We start from the raw sequence: 12,442 nt of genomic DNA, 5'->3' as shown, positions 1-12,442 counted from the left end.
TGCAGGCTTTATCGGTGCAGAGCTGCGTGCTAGCAAAGGGTTCTGGGCCTAATATTTTGCCACACAATGGGGTCAAGCAGCCTTGCAATTTTAAAACAGTCTGGTGGCAGAAAGCATTCTAAATATTTTTTCAATTGTGATTTGAAAGAATATTTAGAAGGCTTTCAGCCAGCACTGGCTGTGGTTTTAGTGTGGGGGTGAGTGCAAGCAAGTGGCTGGAATTTATATTTCTCCCACCCAAACGGGTGCTAGAAAATTAATTCCGAGCGCAGCCACTTGCTAACAGCCCTGCAGCAATAACACATCCTGCTTGCAGAAGGCCTTTGAATAGTCTTCCATTCTTGTGATTAAAGCACTACCCGTGGCACCAAAAACAAAAGATCAATTTTTTAGAATAAAAAGTTGGGCTAGGCTCCTTACCTCTCGAGCCTGTGTTGTTATCAAAGTCACAGTGGGAAGGTCCACTCTGCCAAATCTTCCTCAACAGACAAATTCCAATTCCTACAAAATAGGCAAAAAGCAACTGTTTACCCACAGCAATGCACACGCTCATGATGGGAGGGTGGTCGAGAATCGACAGGGCCCCCAGCATCTGCTATGGAATGGATGGAATGGAAATAATATTTCTCCCACCTGAACGGGCGGGAGAAATATTATTGCCAGTGCAGCCACCGGCTACCATCCAGCCCTGCATCGGAGACAGCGCCGGGGCCTTTCAACCCTTACAAACAAGAGGCCTCGATCCTCTGGGGGGAGGAGGTCCAGCAACTGCCCCCAATGTTTCCAGTCACTTAAGCACAGCAGAAAAGTCTCCATTTTGTAATGCTCCCTGCTGGCTGGCTGCCTGCCCCGTGATAATCATCAGCTATTAACCTCTCACAGGTGCCTTGCACTGTTTTTGCTCTCAGCAGGGAGGGCCGGGGGACACACATTTTCAGCCGGGCCTGTTTGCACATAATGGCCTGCTCGCAGAAGCCCTTTTGAAAGGCCTTTTGCAAGCAGCAGGCTGTGTTATTACTGCTGGGCTTGGGTGTTAGAAAGTGGCTGGAAATAATATTTCTCACTCCCAGCCACTTGTTAACACCCAGCCCCACATTCAGGTACAGCATCAGGGCCTTTCAACCCTTACAAACAAGAGTCCTCAAGCCTCTGGGGGCCCAGAAACTGCTCCCATGTTTCCAATCTGCAAAGCACAGCAGGTAAAGTCTCAATTTCAGTTCTAGGTATGTTAATATGCGCTTTGCAGTGCTTGCATTAAAGTTATGGCCAGTTAGTGTAAAACCTCCCCTCTGGCTCTGACCGCTGCCTGCCTTGTGACAAATTTGGCAGCTAACCTCGAGTGTACTCCATGGGGTATTGAGTCTTGGCTATGGTAATCCTGACCTGACATGTTTACTGCCCCAATTGTGTGTGGTAAGACTGACTGCATTCTTCTGTTTTATTGACACTGGGCTTGTTTTTGCCAATTCCTCTCCTTTGCTGAAGGACAAGGATATGGATAATATCACCCTGTCTTAAATAGCCCTATGTGGTTTCCCCACACTTGGGGAGAGAGCTTCTCTAACACAGGTGGCTTGGCAGCAAAACCTGAGGGGTGAAGGACCGCTAAGGGAAAACAATGAAAGACTGCAAACTGCTATGCAGAACTGAGAAGGTGCTTAGTATCTGTATGGAGGAGTGCAACAGCTGCACCCTCTTCCTTTGCATCCAAAATCTGTGCAGCTATAAGACCGGTGTATAACTCAAACTATATCAACGCTGCACATACATGGTTTTATGTTTTTAATGCAATTTTTGGGTTTAAGACTGACGGATGCCTGATGTGTAATTTAAAAAAAGAAAAGTGACACTGTCCGCTGTTTTCGCTCTCAGCAGGCAGGCTCGGGCTGGCCTAATAGGGCAATAGGCCAATGGCCAAACTAAAAACACAAAATGCTGGTGTGGTCCAGTTTTTGTGGTCAAAGTGGGCCACTGATTTGGCTAGTATGATGAGATAATTCACTCTGCGGCTAGTCGTTTTAACCAGTGTTGCCGAATACATATTCTTTCAAATGCACAATTTGCATTACAATTGATCAAAAAACTCCCCCTTTGTTATTCAAACAGTGTTACAAAAGCAATACATAGCCATTTGCAACGGTGGGCCACTTTTTCATTGGTACCCGAGACAAGGTGATGGTCCAGTCCGACCCTGGCCGGGGGCCACACATCTACAGCCGTGCCTTTTCGCTGCTTGCAGAAGCCCTTTTAAAAGCGCTTCTGCAAGCAGTAGGCTGTGTTATTACTGTGGGGCCTGAGTGTTAGCAGTGACTTGCTAACATCCAGGTCCCGCAGTTCTAACACAGCCTGCTTGCAGAAGGCCTTTCAAAAGGGTTTCTGCAAGCAGGCTGTGTTATTACTGCGGGCGTTGGGTGTTAGCAAGTGGCTGGCAATAATATTTCTCCCGCCCGACGAGCGGGTAGCTCACTGTGAACTCCCCTGCACACTTCCCCGGAGATGGGCTATGGTGAGGTGAATGTTTCAGGCCATGGCCTCATGGGAGGATGACAACTGTTCTGTCAGCTCACACACCCTCTGGCTAGTGAGACACTGGCTGACATTGCTGCACACTGTGCTCATGCACAGATGGTGTATGGACCTGAACAACCGTCTAGATTGCCCCTGAATACAATCCTACATATCCTCGGAATGCCCCAATTGTTCTTGGGCTATGGCGCGCATCTCTGCCTGCCTCTGCTCCATTCTTTCTAGACGTTCCCAGATGACCTGCAGTGTGGGGCCCCACACTGACTGTGGTGTATGTCATTGCGGGCTGAATGGCCAGCCACCTCGGCCTGCTCATTGTAGGACTCCTGTTCATAATGTAGAGCACGGTGGGATGAACGATGGAAAGGTGGTGTGTGCAGTGGGGAGAGGCTGTGCACAGGGGAGGATTCCAGGGAAAATTGGTAGAAGGGGGATTGTGGCTGGCTCGATGAGTCTGATGAAGGACTGCACGCCTGCCGGGCCTGCAGTTGCTTGCTGGGATTGCAGGCTGTCCTCCCCACTCAGGCTGACATGTGAGTCCACAGTTGCCCCAGCTGTGGTGTTGGTTGGCCCTGTTGCTGGTGGTGCTGCCTCCTCTATTGGGTCCTGTTGAGGCACCGTGGCTATGTCCTTTTGAATAGTCGGTGTGCCCGTTGATGGCACGCTTACATGGTGCCTTTTCTTGGGTGGCTCATTCACACTCCCCGAACTGCCTTGACCTGGCTTCTTGCTGGCACTGGTTGGTGCAGTTGTCGGGGAGGGTCCAACCTCGTCTGTTGTTTCCTGGGTGTCTTGAGTGCCTTTTGGGGACAATCGAAATATGCATGACCTCTATGGTGCTGAGGTGCATGGCGATTCAACATATACTGTCACTTGTACTATGTCATCACTGAGTGTTGGGCTTCCTGGGGGGATTGCATCATGTGTCAGCCACTGTGTTCGTAGCATGCATTCCATCTGGGTGACAAGGTGGCAGGAGTGGGGTGCTCTGTTTGCGTCAGACGTGCAACCCAGGGATGGGTTGAGCTGCAGGGTGTCCTGTCCAGAAGTGCATTGGGACTGTTGATGCTTGGTTTCTGCCAATGCAGTCAGGTGATTGCAGTGCATTTAGTTGTGTGTGAGTCAGATGGCATGATGCTGGTCATGGATTTGTGTGTCTACATGGAGCTTTGCAGTTGATGGGCTCTAGGCTCTGACACAGTCATCCACTGTTGTACATTCATGGACATGGGCTTGTCAAATGGTTACATGATGGCTGTGTTGCCTGTGCATGGGTGTCCACTGTGCGGGTGGTTGTTATGCGCAATGTGGATGTGCATTGTACCTTGTTGCATTGCAATGGTTATTCTTGCCTATTCCATCCCCTCCACTTCCTGCCTGAGTGTCATGAAAGGGGGGGAGGGTCCATTGCATCACCGACTTATGTGGTTGTGTCCTGAAGCCTCAAATGGATTGTGTATGCATGCTGGGGTTCACGTCACTTGCATGCATGGCAGTGTGTGTGTTTGGGAATACCTTCTGGGTTGGCTATGTAAGGGACCATATTTCACTCAAGTACTCCCCAGATCACTTTGGCTGCCGGCTCCAGTCTCGGCCGTGCCCTCGCCCTCGATCCTGAACATGTGCAGGAGGCCACTGACCATTTCCTCCCAGGGTGTAAGTTGCAGTGGTTCTACTGTGCCCCATCCAGTGGCAGCATCCCGGTGGTGGAGGGATATTAGGCTCCTGACCCTGGCCTTGAGGTCATTCCACTGCTTCTTCATGAATCGGCCTTGCGTTGGACATGGCCTATGGCTAGCTCCTTGTCCCTCATCTCAGCCCATATGTTATTGTGCCCCATATAGCTCCTCTGAGTGGGCCACCACCTGCTCTGCTAATACAGGGAGCTCCTGCTTGCGAGAATTTAGACGTACAAAGCCTCATATCAGGCACCCTGCCTTTGCCCTTTCCATCTGACGTTTTTTAAATTGCCTGGGTGTTTGGATGGGACTCCTCTGTCCAGATATTTGATGGATTGAGATTTCCAAAATGGCTACCACTGTGGTTCCTTATTCAGTGATGATGAATTTCCGCTGACCAGCATGGCGGTAACAGCAATTCTGCAGGTTTTTCTGGAAATTCTGCCAATTTAATGGGTTTTCTGCAGTTTTCGGAAGAAACTTCAGTGACCGAAATTACTGTTACCACTGTTGTACGGTGTGCTCACGTGCCCTGTTGGGTTATGACGGTAACTCCACTATTCCACACGGTGGTAAAGCTAATTTACGCTGATTTTTGGCTGGACTCGTAATGAGGCCCCATATTACTCACTGACCAGGGGATAGCATGCTCCACTCTATTGATTCACTATATAAATACACAAGAATTCATTTCACCATGTTTCAGTCAGAGAGCACAGCGGGGCATGCCACTCGATCCCGAAGTATTTCAGTATGGGTTGCACCTTTTGCTACAATGGCTTCCTGGGATAGGGGATACAATATTGCAACTACCTGCATAATTCTTATTTATAACCGCAGTACCTATGGATGAGGCGGAAGGACACACGTTTCCACTAGAACGAGAAGCAGTCACAGTGAGAGAAGAGAGGATGATTATTCACAGGACTGATGACGAGGGAAAAGCATGGCCAGCAGTGTTAGATCTTGATGAAGGACATAGACTGTCACATTTGGCAGATAAGGAACTTTACAGAGATGATTCAGGTGATGAGGTAGTGTTTTTCGGAAGCCTCACTTATTGGGCAAAGATTGAGAGCAGGGAAATGCCACACAGGATTTTCGAGAACATTTGGCAAAGGTACCAAGTATACTGTGGACCAGCAGTCCATATGACGTTGGTCTATTGAAGGGAGTAGGCGCTGTTAAGATTAAACTAAAGCCAGGAGCAATTGTGCCATGAGTAAGACAGTATCCAATGTCAACAGAAGCAGATGAGGGCATTTATGCAACCATTTCCACTTTAGTGCAACAGGGAATATTAGTGCCATCAGAATCCCCATGTAATACGGCGGTGTACCCAGTGAAAAAATCCACAGAGGGTCGTGGAGATTTATTCAGGACCTACACCCCTAAAGAATATTGTTGAAGCAGAATTTCCATTGGTAACATTCCATCCAAAGACAAATATTTTACAGTGATCGATTTAAAGAATGCGCTCTTCTCAAACCCCCTCCATGAAGAGTCACAAGATTTGACTTTGTTTTTATATAGGAATCAGAAGTGGAAACAGACAGACTTGTTTGCCCCAAGAGTATTGTCAATATTTAACAGGGTCCTTCAGATGAACCTGGGGAAGGTATACCTCGACAGTGTAGTGATACAGTACATAAATGACATTCTGGTGTGCAGTGAAACAGAAGAGCAGTGCAGAAAAGACTCAATACAGTTCAGGACAGTTTTGTCAGAAAAGGGGTACAAAGTAGACTAGGAAAAATTACAATATTTCTAGGAAGAAGACCTGTACATAAGACAGTTCATATCTCAAGAGGGCAGAACAGTGACCCCTGAACGAGCAGAAGCAATCATGAAAACACCTCAACCAAAGACAGTGAGGGAGATGCAACAATTTCTGGGCCTTTGGAATTACTGCAGGGCATGGGTCTTTGATTACAGTACATATGTCAGACCCCTCTTAAAAGGACTCAAGTAAACTCAGAAAGATGACCATAGCGTAGTCTGAACAGGCAAAATGACAGAAGCATTCAATGAATTAAAAAAGGCAATATGCACAGCACCTGCTTTAGGGATTCCTGATTACAGTGCAGAATGTTTCCTATTGTCTCATTCAAATGGCATAGTAATGACAACAGTGTTCACACAGAAAACTACCCTAAGACACAAACCACTGGCATATTGTAGTACGATCCTAGATACAGTGATGAGAAGCCATTATCCCTGTGAACAATCATTAGCCACATCAACTTTTGTAATTGAGAAATCTGCCAGTATCACAATGGACTGTGTGGTAACAGTGTATGTGGAACATGCCCTATTCGCAATTCTTGAGAAGCCCAAAAGCACATTGACCCCACAGAGAGCATCTGGGTACCAGGTGATCATCTCAAACCCAGCAATCAACATTGTCAGGTGCAGAGTAGTGAACCCAGCAACATTCATAGCAGAACCAGTGGAGGAAGGAGATGACGTGCATGACTGCACCAAGTACACTGAATATTATGATGATATACCCCATGTCAGAGAAAATGCCCTAAGAGGGGGAAGTACTCTTCATTGAGAGATCCTCAACGATCGGCCAGAATTCAGGAGAAAGACACACAGGAACTGCAGTGGTGAAAGTAAAACAGAATACCAATTTTGAGACAGTTGTGAGTTTGAGATTTTTCGGCGTAGGCAGCAGAATTAGTAGCGCTTATTGTGGCATGTGAAATGCACGAGGATGAGGAAATAGTGTATTTGTATTTATTGATTTATAAAGCGCCTTACACCAAGGCGCTGTACAGTGGAACAATTTAGCACATAAAACAAACAATATAACGGTAGAAGCAAAATTACAATATGAACCATTCAACAAAACAGTGAAAAGAGCAATTAACTGAGGGGAGAAGGGGGGGGAGTAGTGGTGATGAGTTGGAGGAGGGAAAGGGAAGGGAGAGAGAGGGGAGGTAGGAGAGGGGCGAGAGATAGTCAGGGGAAAGAGTGAGGAGGGAGGGGATAGAGAGGGGGTAGGGGGTTTCAAGGAGGAGAAAGGAGGAGGAGAGATTTAAGGGAAGTGCGAAAAGAGGAGAAGGTAGGGGTGGAGCGGATTCGAAGAGGAAGGGAGTTCCAGTGCAGAGGCGCTAGGAGTTGGAAGGAGCGGAAACTGGAGGAGGCGCAGGGGGAAGGAGGAACAGTGAGAAGGAAAGGGTTAGCGGATCGAAGGGAACGGGAGGGGGAGTAGAAAGTGAGAAGGGAGGAGAGGTAAGGGGGAGCAAGACCATGGAGGGATTTGAAGACAAGGCATAGAAAGTGAAATTTAAGTTGAGCGTGGAATGGTAGCCAGCCAAGGCAGGATAGCGAGGTGGAGATGGAGTCACGGGAGGTAAGGAGACAAAGGGTACGAACAGCAGAGTGGTAGATGGATTTAAGGGGGGCAAGATGAGATGTAGGTAGTCCAAAGAGTAGGGAAGTGTGGATCGTGAGGGAGGGACGGATTTTGCGAATATTGAATAGGTGATAGCGACAGGTGCGAGAAGTGAGGGAAATGTGTTGTGAGAAGGAGAGAGAGGAGTCAAAGAGGACGCCTAAATTACGAGCTTGGAGAGAGATAGGGAGATTAGAGGGAGGAAAGTGAATGAACGGGGGAAGAGATGGAGGGGGAAGAGAGTTGGAGGGAAAGAATAGGACTTCGGTTTTGTCAGTGTTAAGAGAGAGAAAGCGGGAGGACATCCAGTTCTTAATGGCAGTAAGGCAGGAAGAGAGTTTTTGGTGAAGGTCAGTTGAGAAGGAAGAGAAAGAGAGGAAGAGTTGAGTGTCGTCGGCATAGAAGTGGTGGGAGATGCCAAACGAGGAGATAACAGGTGCAATGAGTGAGGTGTAAAGAGAGAAGAGAAAAGGACCAAGCACTGAACCTTGGGGTACTCCGTAATCAAGAGGATGGGTAGGAGAGGTCCGGCCGCCCCAGGATACAGTAAAGGAGCGGGAAGAGAGGTAAGAGGATAACCAGTTGAGAACAGAGCCTTTGAACCCGAAGGAGGAAAGAGTGTGGAGAAGGAGGGGATGATCGACAGTGTCAAAGGCTGCAGAGAGATCGAGGAGAATAAGGATGGAGGATTGCTTGGCATGGCGAGCAGAGACGAGGGAGTTAAGGATAGAGGTGAGAGCAGTTTCAGTGGAATGTTTGGGACGGAAGCCAGATTGGGAGGGCGGAAGGAGAGAGAAAGTAGTGACAAAGGATGAGAGGTGAGAATAGGCAAGACGCTCAAGAAGCTTAGAGAGGAATGGGAGAAGAGAGATAGGTCTGAAGTTCGAGGTGAGAAGTGGATCAGCAGAAGGTTTCTTCAGAATAGGAATAATCGTAGCATGCTTGAACGCGGCGGAAAAGGTTGCTGAGGAGAGGCAGATGTTGAAGAAGGAGGTAAGGTAGGGGATAAGAAGAGGGTAGATCTTAGGGATAAGGAGGGAAGGGAGAGGGTCAGTTGGGGCGGACGTGGGGTGGGCTTTGGATAGAAGGGCGGAGACATCGGACGGGGAGATGGGTGAGAAGATGGATTGGAAGAGGCAGGGCTTCCTACGTGCAGATGGCACACCAGTGTGGCATGCTCCACTATTGGACCGGCTCAAAGACACACCACAGCTATCATCGGCCATTGCCGTGCTGATGTGCGTAGCCCACACTAGAGGGGAGATTTAATTTCCTGCTGCAATGAAGCTGCCGACATAGAGGCCAACAAAACAGAGTATTGTCCCAAAATATCTGAATTTGACACAGCCCCTAAATAAAAACACATAAGCGCACAACATGGTAATGAAAGAAGGCTTTAATAACTTGCCCACAGCACAGATCAGTGAATTACAGGGACAAAAAACACCAGAAGAGCAGGATTTGTGGCAGCGTAGGGGTGCTTTTTGTCCCCCACAGATGCAATGTGGTGGCAGGACAGCACTGGCAAACTAGTTATGCCCCTTGGATTACTTAAAGTAGCATTACAACATCTTCACTACCAGCACACAACACGATAGAGTCTTGCAGCCCTGATATCGGAAGACTGGTTTGTGTCCATCCTCACTGAACACGTTGCTGCTTTTATTATAAACTATATAGTTTGTCCGAAGTTTACAGCAGGGTACACACTGTGAACAGTGAGAAGAGCAATACTCTTTCCTAATCAACCTTTTCAGCATTTGCATATCGATTATTATTGCAAATAATATCACTTTTAATGGAAACATCAAATGTCTGATATATTTTCCTCTTGCGAAAGTATTTATCTTTTTATTTGTGCAGATAAAATCCTTGGGGGAAAAAGTTCACTCGATCTGTTCTTGTACTGATTTAAGAAAGGACAGTTTATTATCTGTTTTATTCTGGTGGTTGCTCTCTGCTCCTTGTGGCTGATCGGGGCTTCATCCGTGTCACCTCTTCAGATTCAGGGAGTTATGGTGGGGGAGGTCTCTCCTTTGTATGGTTTGACATCTCTTATGTGGAGCCAGGCTCTACTTCTGTGCACATGAACAGCACTGGGTAAGATCCCCTCCTGGCTGGCTAATGCATCCAAAATACTAATAGCCATACTAGTGTTAGTGCTGTTAGGATGCTGCATCCTGAGCTTAGCCATAAGCCAATGTAAGAAGACTGCTAGAAAGGCGGTAGGGATGAAATTAGTGATAAACATGGACACTAAGATGCATGAGCGCACACAAACCAATGTTCTACCTCACATGGACATAAGACAAATTCCTATCGCCCCTCCAGACTCAAAATTTAGCTGTCTCTGAGACAATTATAATTACTTGGGAAGTTGGGTATTCTGCAAACCAGATGGGGAGTGTTGCTACATGACCGGGAGTGTGGATGAGCATATAAAGAATTCAGGTGGCCTGAGGGGGGTGACTAAGATAGGGACTCCCAATGTACACTACGAGGGTGGGGACGCTTCAAGATATGTGGCTGAGGACTTGGCCAGAGGTGTGTGAAGAATCCTGTGCATCCCTCACTAAAACCTGCCTAAAGCCTCCTCCCAGGTTCCTGGGGAGGGTAGACGGTTCCTGATCCCAACCTTGGCGATGGTGTACTGCGGCAGGATTACCTGAGTGGAGACAGGGCCCAGGGTAGTGAAGAGATTTTATTGGGATGAGAAAAGATTTATTTTTGAAAGTTTCTTCAACCTAAAACTGTGCAGTTTTTCTTGTAGATACCAGCATCTTGGGAATAACCTTAAAGACACTGTTAAAGAAAAAAATGGGACTATTTAATTTTATTAGATATAAGCACTTGGCACGAGGACCACCCAACGCACATGGCTCTTTGCGACATGTGCACACATTAGCTGTAATGCTTGCAGCTACATTTTTCACATTCTTCTGCCTCTATTTCTTTATTTTTTTGGCATTGCGCAAATTGGTCCTTTATAATGTACCCACGCCCATTTATTAGAATGGGACCCCCATTCCCATGCTGGTTGAAGCAACAATCCATTCCTTCTCAGTTGCCACTAAGCAGATGAAAAGATTGAAAAGAAATGTTAGAAATACTTTTCAACACATAAACCCATATATCACAGTTTCTGCCCATGTGACTAATAACATGTGGTATCAGCACATGAGCCAGGTGGGGAGAGAGACATCCGATGAGAGCTGCTATGTGTGCTCCCTCATTTCCTATGCCATGAGCACTTCCAGGATATTTGTAGCCACAGTAGTACCTCCACATGATGCCCATTGCCCAACCCATTTAGCATTCTGCACAGGTCGGGGGAAATTTGAAGGAAGATGGGCAACCTTATGATGGATGTCAAAAAACATGTTTCCCTATGAGGATAGCTATATAAAAACAAAGACTATGATGGATGATCCAAAGATGAAAAATAAGATGATTCAATATATATTAGACAGCCCAAATAAAGGAGATGCTAGAAAAGTAGATAAATAATTGTTACAATGCCCAAATGTTGTAGGGAAAGAGACACCTGGGTTGCCAGGGTGCTCGGAGAGACCACACTTATTTATATACAGTCAGGTGTTTATCTCAGCAGGGTGGGTTGAAGGAATGATGGAGTGCAAAGCACAAGCACTCCTGTCAGTACCAGTAGAAGTAGTAGAGACAGCAAATGATGGATGTCTCAAGGAATGGACTAAATATTCCAAACTGCTAACATGGGTAGAGGTTAAAGCAAGCCCTCTCCCCATAATTCCTGGAGAAAATGCCACATTCTCTGTGAAATGTGAGAAATCAGAAGGTGTCTCACCCCCTAGTCCCCACGGATCTCTTTCTCAGGTGGCCAGTGCACGGCCATCGCCTTTGGATCCAGACCATAGGGGTGGACCAGTGTGGGAGGATCACCTCAGTGAGGGGTCTTCCGGGAGTGGGAGTGGGAGTAGGATGCCTAATGGTGAGACGCGGTATTGCTCTCTTCCCTGTAACATCTTTACTCTATCCTACCAGGTCGGATATATGGGATCTCTACCCCCCCGCCATTTCCCTGCATGAACACTTTCACACGGACAGCTCGCTCTGGGAGAAAACAGTCTCACACCCGAGCCGTGTACCGGACATGTCCCACTACAATGGTCCGGCGGGGTCAGGCAATTACTAACAATCACTCACACCTGACTACCATTACACTTCCCCACATGGATAAAAGGCGGAGCATGAGAGCACACTCTGAGCGAGGCAAAGCACACAAAGGTACAGCAGTTTCGAATCAGCAGCTGATCGAGGGGAGAAACACAGCAAACCCAGGAGGGTTCATAAGAAGGGAAGCGCCCTTGATCTTTCTGGCAGGACGCTGTTACTTTCAAGAATCTTTCAAGACAGAAAGCGTAATGCCAGGAAACCAGATTGGAGAACCATGCATTGTGTGTCAGAGATACCGGGGGCCTCCAGCGTAACTGACCAAGGTGGGAGGTGCAGCAGACGCCATGGTATCATCCTTGGCTCCACGAACAAAGAAGCGACAAAGAGATCAACACAGCCGGTGAGTTGGGGAGAATGATGCAAGACTGGTCTGTGTTGAAGTCAAGGTTGCAGGCGGGAACATTGTAAAATGAGCGCTGGAACAAACATTGCTAAATGCATGTGATGAAAGACGAGAGTAAAGTTAAACTGCTGATGTATGTTTAAACTTGAGAAGGAAAGATACAATACCGTTGACAGAGAGGTCCAGCACCGCGTGGGTGCTCATTCGAAATTCCAGCAACGGTTTAAGCAAAGCCCATCGCACATTCAAAAGTCTTTGATTCTGATATCAAGAGGATCT

This window comes from Ambystoma mexicanum, chromosome 1p (genome assembly GCF_040938575.1).
Source record: "Ambystoma mexicanum isolate Mex_15411 chromosome 1p, UKY_AmexF1_1, whole genome shotgun sequence".
Classification (NCBI taxonomy): domain Eukaryota; kingdom Metazoa; phylum Chordata; class Amphibia; order Caudata; family Ambystomatidae; genus Ambystoma; species Ambystoma mexicanum.
This window is presented reverse-complemented; position numbering follows the sequence as displayed.